Source organism: Pseudopipra pipra, chromosome 4 (genome assembly GCF_036250125.1).
Source record: "Pseudopipra pipra isolate bDixPip1 chromosome 4, bDixPip1.hap1, whole genome shotgun sequence".
NCBI classification, from domain to species: domain Eukaryota; kingdom Metazoa; phylum Chordata; class Aves; order Passeriformes; family Pipridae; genus Pseudopipra; species Pseudopipra pipra.
Window position 1 is genome coordinate 55,570,091 of NC_087552.1, and position 12,365 is coordinate 55,582,455.

Consider the following 12,365-nt stretch of genomic DNA (forward strand, 5'->3'; position numbering starts at 1 on the left):
CAAATATGCCAATTTGCATAAACTAGAGGAGGTAATACTAAAAATAATTCTAAAAATTGTTAGTGTTTTAAAATTATGATGTTATCAAGATTGCTGTGCATATTAGATATGCATACACCAGGAAGAAATACATAGTCAGTTTGTAAATACAATCCTTACTAAATGTTCCCAATAGAAAGGAGAATCATTGAGAGATTTATTTGTAGGAAAAACTGCAAGTTTTGTTTTCAGAGGAGAGAAAACCAAACACATCCCATGGTTGCTAATTTAATCTTCACTGCAGGTACTGAGAAACATCAACAGTCACTTCAAAGAAATTTTGTATGCACCATATTTTGTTTTCCACTAAGCAAATAGAAAGTCCTGTCTCAGTAAAACCAGTTTCATCGCTGCTTAACACTAGGGTGGCCTTTGCAAAATATGTCAGTAAAGAGATTTAGAGATGTCCTGTGGTCCATTAAGCAGGTGTTAGATACAGAGATGGATTGCTATCCTGCAGGGCTGCAAAGTCACTAATGTCTTTGTACTGATCAGTCATTTAACACAGATAGCTATCAGCATGCTATCTCATATGAGGGTTATTGCAGGGGAGCAATAGAACAGAAAGTTATCTGCAGTAGAAGTGATTTTCCTCATGTCATAATTAAGTACAAGCTTTACACAAACCTGGATTGTCTCAAGTCTTTCTAACGTTTGTTTCCTGAGTTAATGACTGATTTAAGACTCATTGCTATGCATGCATAATTAGGGCTGCTTTTCTAAATATGCCTTATATTGCCTTTATTCATCTTTTATCAATGCTCAATATCCTCTGTTATTCCATTATCCAATTACATTTTAGAGATAATAATAATGGCCAGTCTTCGCAAGCGAAGATTTGGGAAAGGTCATAAACCCTTCGAGCCTGCGCAGTGGATTTTTTTTTAGGTGAGACACAGTGTGCGCTGAACTGAGCCCACCCTTTAATCCTGAGGTTCATCTGCCGGGGCTGAGCAAAGCTTGGACAGTGGCAGTGAGGTCCCCAGGACGTAGCTGGATTGCCATACAAGGCTGACGAGCTCCAGCTGCCCGGGGGGCCGGGAATTGAACCTGGGTCGCAGCGGTGCGAGTCCTGCACTCTAACCACTAGACCACCAGAGGCCCCATTTTTTAGAGATAGCACTACACTGATTAACTTGAATAATTTGGTATCAGTTTTTCCCATTTCTTTTGTGAAATCATAGTATCTTTGTATCAGCATCCATAGCATAGATGTATGCTGTTGATCTTCTTCCATTAGAAAACTTTATTATTTATTCCTATCTTTCTTTCTTACCTTTAAAATATATTAACCATGAAAAAATCATGCCTTTTTTCTTCTGTTTTCTTGTCAAAGTCTTTGGTGAAGGTCAGTGTCCAAATTTCTTTTTGAAATTAATGAGTACAATTGCAGCATGATCATCTTCATCTGAATGCACTTTGACAATTTCAATGAACCCTGAAGAGTTTACGATGCATTATTTTCTTTTTTCCTGTATCAACACTACTTCAGTATACAGTACATGTCTGTGGGATGCACTTAAATTAGTACTTAGTTCAGATCACAATGTACTTTTCAGATCCATCTCCTGTTTATCCCTAATTAGAATCACAGAATTATTAAGATTGGAAAAGATCCGAAGAGGTTACTGATCCAACTTCCTGCTTAGAACAGGTTTATCTATGGTATTTGACCAGGTTTCTCAGCACTTGTTTCAGTCAGATCTTGAAAACCTTCAAGGATGGAGATTGCATTGTGTCTTTGGGCAACTTCTTCCAGTTCTGGGTGGTGAAAAAGTTTTCCTTAACTTCAGGTGGAGCCTCTTCTGTTTCAGTTAATGCCTATTGCCTCTAATTTTTGTAGTTCTATGTCATGCACCACTGCCAAAAGTCTGAATCCATATTCTTAGTATACTATGCGTAGGTATTGAAAGACCCCATTTCTCTTCACATGCAGGTGGTTCATCCCTGGTTGATCCATGCTAACTGTTTCCAAGAACCTTTTATCTTTTATGAGTCTGTCTTTACAAGGCAAGGCTTGGGCTCCTGATGTTGTACGGTTTTTGTGAAGACCTGAAGACCCTGCATTACCTGTTCATCTTCCCTGAAGAGGTGGAGTCTGCCTACCTTCTTGTGCAGCTTCTTCACCTAGTGACCCTGTGCTGCAGCCAGAGTACACCTACTACAGGTAAACACATTGCTGTTCCCAGCTCCAGAAAGAGGCCTTGGAAAGCACTACTGTGTCTTGGGATTTCTGCCTGGGTCAAAGCCTTTGGTGCTAGAGACAGCTGCTTCAGCCCATGTTAGAGGCCATCCTTATGTGTACTCTTTTCTGGGTAGAAAAGTCACTGGAGAGTGGTGAGGAATGGAGTTAAATCTATTTGGTGGCCGGTGACTAGTGGTGTTCCCCAGGGCTCAGTACAGGGGCCAGTCCTGTTTAATATCTTTATTGATGATCTCAATGTGGGTATTGAGTGTACCCTCAGTCAATTTACAAATGGCACCAAGCTGGGTGAGCATGTTGGTCTGCTGGATGATTGGGGGGCTCTGCAGAGGGATCTGGACAGGTTGGATTGATGGGCTGAAGCCAATTTTATGAGATTCAACAAGGTGAAGTGCTGGGTCCTGCACTTTGATCACAGCAACCCCATGCAATGCTACAGGCTTGGGGATGAGTGTCTGGAGAGCTGCTTGTCAGAAGAGGATCTGGTCAACAGCCAGCTGAACATGAGCCAGCAGTGTGCCCAGGTGGCCAAGAAGGCCAGTGGTATCATGAACCGCATCAGGAATAGTGTGGCCAGCGTGACCGGAGCAATAATCGTGCCCTTGTACTCTGCACTGGTGGGGTTACACATTGAATCCTGTATTCAGTTTTGGGCCCCTAACTACAAGAAAGACATTGAGGTGCTGAATCATGTCCAGAGAAGTGCTATGAAACTGCTGAAGGGTCTGGAGCGCAAGTCATGTGAGGAGCAGTTGAGGGAACTGGCGTTGCCTGAAGAAAAGGAGGCTCAGGGGAGATCTTAACACTGTCTACAACTACCTGCAAGCAGATTGTAGCAAGATGGGGGTCAGACTCTTCTTCCAGATAGCAAGTGACAGGATGAGCGGAAATGGCCTCAAGTTGCACCAGAGGAGGTTTAGCTCAGGTATCAGGAAATATTACTTCAGCAAAATGGTTTTAGCATACAAGGTATGATTCCTTGCCTAGGCACATACACTACATTTCTATTAGCAATCTGTACAGCACAACAGAAATGGATATGTAATGGAGTAAGCAATGCATCCTGCATTCATGAATCAACATTGTTTTCAGAAAATTCCTCAGTTCTATCTGTTGCAAAAAGTCCCTGATATTGGTCTATAGTGTCCCCTCAGTGGTGGTCACTGAGACAAAGAATTATATTTCTCCTGTGACAGGGCTTTTTCCTTTCAGAGTAATTCTTCTACATCTCTATCATCTGTCAGCCTCATTGACTCTCTGGAAAGTAATCCTGCTACTGATGAAATTTAAATGTTTTAGTATGGGGGTTTTTATGTTCTTACCAAGTTGCTCTTCAAAGTAATTTTTTGGCTTGTATTTTTGTGGTTTGACACATAAAATAATTTATGTTCCTTTCTGTTTCTATTCTTTTGGTACTGTCTCCAGTTTTTGAATTATATTCTTTTTAGTCTGACTCCTTAACTACTAAAACACAGTGTGATTTTTTGGTTTTGATTCTATGTAGTTTTAGAGATTTTTCTGGAAAAGTAGAACATGCTACCTTTGAGTTTTAAATATAATTTGAAACGGTTGCTATGCTGCATGTAAACTTTCTATCCTGTTAGTGAATCTATTTATTTCCTTTTTACAAGTTTTCTCATTTTTATGTAGTTCTACTTTTTGAAGTTCTATTATTTGAGTGGCCTTCTGCTTTTGGCTTTTCATTCATACAAAATCATCAGCTGGCACATTTTGCGATCAGTGTTGTAGATTATTTTTTCAATAGTTATACCAAGTTCCAGGTACAGAGAAGTACTGTAACAGGAACTCATTCAGTTCTTTCTCAGACTAGTTGTTCCAAGTGAGATCACTTTAGCATGCAAACAATTTCCTCTCTGCATTAACTCCTACAAATTTAATACACAGAAACTGTCCATCCTATATGTAGGTACTACTACTGCTTTTTTTTTTCTGCCTTTGTGGTTTTTCCAATCTTCTATAAAATGTCTCTGTTACTGCCACCATTTTGGTATACTGCTCACAGTGCCCCAAGAATATTCTCTTCTTATAGAGTGACTAAATTTAAATACTTCAGTACTCTTATTTAACATTTGAAATAATTTAATTTCTATTATGATTTTTTTTCTTAATATTTTGGAACACTTCATCTATACCAATTGACTTTCCCTTTGATTTATTATTTACTGAGATTTTGTTACTTTCTGTCAATAATCTACAGTTTCAAAGTTTCAGTTCCTTTAATATCTCCCTTTAAATAAAGTAATTCTGGGTATTTTCATAGTTTTTTCGCTGCTTAGAAAAACTTACACATTCAGTCTTGTATTAAAACTGTTTTGAAATTTCTGAACTCCAACTGAGTTTATTTATTTATAGTCCTGCTATAATAACTCAAGAACTTATCCTGCTACACTGCTTTTTCAAAATACATGAAATGATGTTTCTTCATGAACTAAGAACAAAGGAATATCTAAAAACCATCATGTTACCATCTAAATGTAAGAAATGGATTCTCATGATATAAGAATATATCTCATCCTCTGATAGCTACAGTAAACTTAGCTAAAATATTTAGTGACATACCGAAAATGTTCTATAAACTTCAAGTTGAAAATATGGATCACTTGATATCAATATGAGTATCTCTCCCATTTAATTTTTGTGTATCACGCTTTCTCTTTTGTTGGTTTTTTTTCCTCTCCCTGTCTTCACTCTTGGAAAGTAATTCATTGATCAAAATCAGATTCCTTTTAACCTATCTTTTATTTTACTTTTTCACTCTCATGCAGCAAAAAGAAATACTTGCATTTATGTTACTGCTGTCAAAAAGTATCTGCAATTAACCTGTTGAAATAATGATGAATAACCTGCCTATGATTTTTAAAGAAAAGTTGAAACTGATGTTGTTAGGATATAAATTTGTTCTTTTTACACTTTAAAAGTGGGTGCTTTGCTGGGATTAGAGGAGGTAACACCTCTTAGGAGGTTAAAAATTCTATTTCTAAATATTATACAATTCATCATTTAAAGCTGTTTTCTGTGTTGCTAAAATGGACAATTATTGTAAACAATATGTTTACAGACTTGGGTGGAATTAGTGCAATTTTTAATTTTAATTCTGCAATTGTTGATTGTAGTACTAGAACTTAACAATATAGTCCTCCATTCAAATTTTTTTATTGTTATTTTTTAAAGGAAGAGATGTAAGCAATTCTGTTGTCAAAGTAATTATGTTAGTTGTGAGTTTCCTGGAAAAGCATTTTAAAAGCTTTATATAGGTTGACGTGAGAGGTACCTTCCTCAGAGCCAAACAAAAAGAAGCAGTAGGCTATCTGATAAATCTTATGAGAATCAATTCTTGACACTGGCCCTTGAGCAGAAGCTGTAAGTGTTTGCTGGAGAGTTTGTTTTTTAATAAACTGGGAGAGAATGGACTTGAAGCTAGCTTTCAAACGTGTAAGGGAGGAGAAACAGGGATCAAGAAGAGAAATTACAAACTTTAAAAAAATACAGAGGGCACAATGGTAGAATGACACCCCAGGAAAGTCCATTGAGATTCAATATTTTGCAGTAGAGTAGTGAACTCTGGTAACTCGAAAACTTATGTGGCATATATAAACACATGCAAGACATCAAATCACAAATATTTAAAATGATTTTACTCTAAAAATACACCATGTAGCTACTGAAACACAGTTTATTGTGCAGGTAGTCAAGACTGATGAATATAAAGGAGATTAAAGTAAAGTCTGGACTGTTCCCCTGAATAATAGAAATAGATTTTAGAGAAAGAGTACATTCATTGTTTGCTATCTTTAAAACTCGATCCTTCAAAGACCTGTGCAATGTGTCCTGTATTGCTTATAGAACCACACACTCTAGGAAAAAATATTCTGTATTTAGAAAAGGTGGACTAAAGAGTTTGTCAAAACTTTACTATGGCTTTATGATTTTATTAAAAAGCTGTATTCAGCTGAAACGACAGAAAACAAGTAATTTTTATTATGATTGGAATCAACTGATATCATATGCTAACTGATAAGCGTAACAGCAGAGAAGACATGCTTTCTTCAAACATTGAAATATCACATCACTAAGAATATATTCTAGTCCTGCTGCAGACCGACATGCCCATGATATGCTGAGAGCTGTAAATATTTGTTCCTTATTATTCCTATTCCCATCTGTTCTAAGTGGCATTTTATGGGAATGAGTTCTTGAAAGAGGCAGTTTTACTGCTTATAGTGTGATGCAAACAGTATCACATTAAACTTGAAATAAAATTGAGTTAAAATATGTAAATATATGTAAATTTGTGCACAGCTGTCCAGTTTTCATATACTGTTACAGAAACTCTTCAATATGTTTATAATATAAACGACTTCTAGGTCATTTATATGACTACTATTAAAAAAAGTTTTGACCTCCTTTGGAGTAAAACATTAATTTATTAAGGATTGTTATGTATTGTATTCTTTCACTTAAGCAGTTCCCTGGAAAATAATTTATTAATTAACCAGATTGCTATTTTTTCTCTCAGCTTTAAATAAAGCACACATTATTTCATAAGAGTGCTGAGTGCATGTGCACGTACTCATCTCCATTCAACAGAGCACTGTCATTCATAACCTATTCACCACAGCCATTATTCATATGTATGCAGACAGTGCATCAGAGTAAGACTTTTGCAGATTTGCTCATGGAATTGATTATTTTGTTCTTTAAGGGTGGAGAAGGTGAAGTTTATACAGTTTTATTGTTTGTGGATAGTCTTTTTAGTATCTACTTCCTCGTGGCTCGGATTGATGCATTCTCACAAATTTGCCTGTTTATTTTTGTCTCTCAAATTTCCTTCTGTTTGCTTTCAGTGGAATGAAATGATATTAGAGAGAAATGAAGAAATAATAGATTTTTTTTTTTTTTTAGGTTTCCTAAAACCAAAGAGTAAAATGGTGAGTGGAAGAAAAAAAATACACTGCAACAAAACTGTCCAAGTTTTTCTCAGTGAGATGGAGATAAAACTTTTGTTTAGTATGGAACACAATATTTTTTTTCTTGTGTCACTTGAATTTTTAAAATTATTGAAAATGTATTAGATTAATATATAAATTAAATTACCATCTTAAAGTAGTTTTTAAAAAATATATATTATAAGAAAGTATTTAGCATTTCTCAAGTAAAATATTTTAATTACATGGCACTCTTCATTTATCAATATTTAAAAATTACTTTTTTTCAGAGTTAAAGAGACACATCATGTTTGATCCTAATTCACAGAAAAAACCCCAAACCCTAGTGAATCTCAAATTTCCAGTGAACTTACTGCCCTCTTGGCTTTACTTCTAAGGCTTATTGCTCAAGAGAGTAGAAGTTTTAAATGGACTATTGTATTTAAGAAACAATTTCTAACTCTTTACCTCATCACACTACCCCAAAATTGTAAAATTATGACACTGGTACTAGCAAACATAGTTTGTCTCTGAATTTTCTGAAGATTAGAAATTAATTACAGTCCCTTAAATCAGACAAACAACCAACTGTAGAAAGAAATGTTTCTGAGCTGCTGCTTAATGGTATTAACATTTCTGTGAGAGCCAACAGTTCAGAAGACAACCAGGAGTGTAACAGTAGAGAGAGAAGTTAGTTGAGTTAAATCTGAAGACAAATGTGCCATATACCCTTTAGATTTGTCAGAGTCCAATATTCTTGGGGTTTGTTGACAAACAAGTGATTTCTTTTTGACCATGTTAGCCTCCTAAATCAATAAAATGCGATGGCTTTTTTTGTTTTATTTTTTAATGAAGTGATCTGAAGCTACTTTCGATCCTTCACCTGAAAATCGTACAGTGAAAACTTCAAGCTGCTAAGAATATTTAAATATTAAAACTACACATAAAAACTTCAGCAAATTATGGAGTCCCAAACAACCAACCATTTCATTTAAAGAGGACATTGTCATGCTAAAGGGATTTTACCATCTTGGGATGTCGGAATATAAGTAAGAACAGGCTTGTCCTAATTGAAGAATAATGCTATTTTGTTTGCATAATGCTTATCCTAAAGGAATAAGAAGCATTAATAATATTAAAAGCTGTAGAAGAAGCTGAGAATGAAAAGAACACACTCTAAATGGAAAATAATTCATTTTAAAACTTGACTGAAAAAAAATACTATTTAATGAAATCAAAATAATGTAATAGAAACAGTGCTTGAAATAAATACATAAATGCTAAATTTATAAAACCTAAGAGAAATATCTCCCTTTCCAAAGACTTACTGATTTAAATTAATAAAAGTTCTCAGGTAGCTGGTATGCCGGAACTGATCTTTCCCAAGATTTTGTGATGAAATGAACATCTCATTACTAATGCAGGTGGAAACTTCATAAACACATGAAAGAAACAAAACTCCAGGAGAGTTTATTTTTATTATATAACCATTAAAATCAAGCTCTGTGGGATGTGGAGATATTTGTTTCCCTGTATTGACTTTAACCTCCAGCATAATCCTTATGTTCTGTGGTTATTTAAAACAGTTTGTTCTGTGGCTGGTTGTACATTTGCAAGGGAAAAACAGAGTTTCTTCAAGTCTTTTGCATGATTTCATTTCAGAGAATTATAGAACTGTTTGGGGTGGAAGGAACCTTAAAATCCTCTAGTTCTAGACCACTGCCATGAACAGGGACACTTCCTACTAGACCAGGTTGCTCCAAGCCCTATCCAACCTGACCTTGCATATCCAGGAATGGGGCATTCACATCTTCTCTGGGTAACCTGTTCCAATCTCTCACCACCCTCACAGTAAAAGAACTTCTTTCTAATATCTCATTTAAATCTGCCTTCTTTCTGTTTAAAGCTATGACTCCTTTTCCTGTCACTGCATGCCTTTGTAAGACATCCCTCTCCAGCTTTCTTTTAGGTCCCCTTTAGGTATTGCAAGGTTGAAATAAGGTCTCCCCTAAAACCTTCTCTTCTCCAGGCTGAACAACCCCAGCTCTCACAGCCTGTCTTCATAGAAGAGGTGTTCCAACCCTCTGATCATTTTGTGACCCTTCTCTGGACTTGCTTCAGCTGGCCTGTGTCCTTATGTTTGGGACCCCAGGGATGGATGCAGTACTCAAGGTGGGGTCTTACAAGAGTGGAGTAGAGGAGGAGAATCACCTGAATGATTTTAGTATTGATAATGAGTTGTATGAGTGCATGGGATTTAGAAAGTTAACTGTGGAAGAAAAGGCTTTTTTAAAAAAAAACCCACCTTTTTTTAATTTAGCTAAGTTGCATATGTTGCTGGAATGGATGGAAAAAGAGTAATGGTAGGTTGCCTCTGAGCTACTAGTCCAGGCCTCATGGTGAATAAAAAATGTGACTTAAACCTGATGTGGGAAAAAAGATAGTCTAGTATCTGGAAACATGTGGAAAAGGGTGGTCTCTGAAATTTCCTGCTTCAGGAAACATTCTAAGTGAAGAATAGTTAGGATATATGCAATTCCTATTTCTGGAATATAAAACACTTTTAGATCAATGTATGATTTTTATATAATGCATCTCTAATTAACAGACATGAACTGTGTTTTGCCTACTGGTATTCTGTAACCAGCACTGGAAATTTGAAATAGACTGACCTTTATACTACATAAATGTATCTGGAAAGAGATGCAGTTCATAAATTTGCAGGTTAGGATTTATGGTTAAATTGCTGTGCTTGAAAGCCCCTCCCAACATTTCTAGTGAGTGCTAATTTAAGAAATTATCAAAGATGACTATTGCCATTCTTATGTGTTCAAACTTGAAGGATTTAATCAGGTTATTTGTAAGAAAAGAGGTCCACAAAATAGAAAAAAAGTAATAGATGTAATTCAGACATATCTAGAAATCCTTTTACCCGCTAAAATGAAGAACAAGCAGGATAAGAGGGAACACAGCAAACTTTAGATTCTGGCTGTAGCTCACTCATAGGAATATATAGAGCCTAAAGAAATTACTGTGAAAGGCAAGTCAGGAATTTCCAAGTAGTATTTCTACTCATTGCAATGTCTTCAATAGTATTTTCTGTACAAATACTACTTGAGAACACTAGTTAAATGTTCGTAATATAGTTTTGAAGACAGCAAATGTCATTAATCCTGCTGAGGCTCAGTTATCACAAGGGATGGATTCTAAAACTCATTTTGAAAAGTCAGGTCCCCTTGGTACATCTCATCTAGCTATCCCTTTTTTAAAGATGCAATCTTAAGTTCATCTCATGTTTGCAAAATGATGCTCATAAAAAGTGTCAAGTTCAGTCAATAATAGAAGTGGGACTAAGACATCCAGCAACAGATGTCAATCCTATTCTGTATGTATTGTCACTGTTGTCAATCACTTCATTATATATCACATTCTTTGGGCCACAGGACTTTGTGGGAATTTTATATTAATTTCTCTACTATTGCAGATGATGCTTGCTAATTTTTTATTTTTCTTTCTTTTTTTTTTTTTCCTGATAACTTAAGGGAAATACAGAAAATTATTCCCACAACTATAACTGAGCATGTCCATATAGTTTCTATCCTGACAAAGGGATAATGTGATGTTAAAAAAGGTTCAAAGGGTCTATTTGAAGTAATTATAAAAAACTGGAGGCTGTGGCTTTTTGTAGAGTTGTACATTAATGGCTCTGTTGTAAAACACAAAGTAGCTGCTGAGCTTTAGCTGTTGTAACTCTATTATTTACACACAAATATAAGGATGCACAAGTAAGTTAGTTACACTGCATTTTAAAACTGACAGATTGTTTCACCAAATATTGACTGCCCAAGACAGTAGTTTTTGACATCTGCATGATATCCTTTCCCTTAACAGTGTGTCTTAAACACATGACCATTCTCATTTAATTTGATGATTTCTATTAAATTTTATGCTATTAAAAATCAACTAATTCTTATTACCATCAAATTCAATATCAGAAAATAATTGAATTTCATTTTTTAAAATCTAAAAATAAAATAAATAATTCCTGTCCCCTAAAAATAAAATTTTTCGGACTCTACAAACACACTTCAGTAATATTTCCTTACTTCTTGCAAAACAAACGAAGTCAATGAAAATTTTTTACTAATTCACTGGGAGGATGATCATGCCTGGAGTGAAACTGCATGCATTGTGCCTTATTATAAGTAAAGAAGAATGCAGAACCTTTCTTTAGAGCATATGATGCTGTAGAAGTAATTTCAAGTATCATTGCAAAAATTCCTTTTGTCTTCACAGTCTCAGGATGTAATAAATGTGTTGTTTGACTATGGAAACGGTGTCACTTCCTTAAGTCCTATGCAATTATACTGTGTTCTGAAAGACTAGCTTGCTTAAGTAATGGAACTCTTATATGGAAAAGTTTGAGGTATAAACTAAATGCTTGACACTATCTAAATGATTTTAGACTAATCCAAGTCACACATTTGGGCATTCAGGAATGCCAAGGTATACAGATCCCATAAATAAACTCTAAAGAACCCATTCTCCAGAACTACCTCAACTTGAACAGTCTAAAATGAATGGTCACCTCCCATATGAAATACTTCCCTAAATTTGGATGCCTGCAGATTTTCAGAAATACATCTAAACATAGGCAAAATTGTCTAATATTGTGGTATGTATGGAAAATATGTTGAAAGAATTGAATTGCACTCTATTTGTCTTAATCTGGGAAAGTAGATTAGCAACTCCAACCACTTTTGCTCAATGAAAAGAAGGTCAAATATAAAAGTCTGGTTGCAATATTTTCCCAAAAGCAAGAGAGCTTATTTCACAAGATTCAAGCATATGATTTCTTTCTTTTTCCCCTAGAGGAATATCCTTGTCATCAGACTACAGATACATTCTCTTCCCTCAGTCTGAATACAGATCACTTAAAAAACTAAGTTTAGAGATGTTTCTATACCAGAAGCCACCTTGTCAACACCAACACAGACTTCAAACCCCTTAATTCTCTCCTGAAAGTAGGCCTAATAGCATGGGGATTCTGTTCTAAAGAGGAGGTGGAAAGGTGCCCTAATTTCTTACTCCAAAGTAGTAATTTGTGCTGAGGAGGTGAAATAACTAGATTCAATAATTTTCACCAAGACCAATTCTCCTTTGCTGTATGATACCCT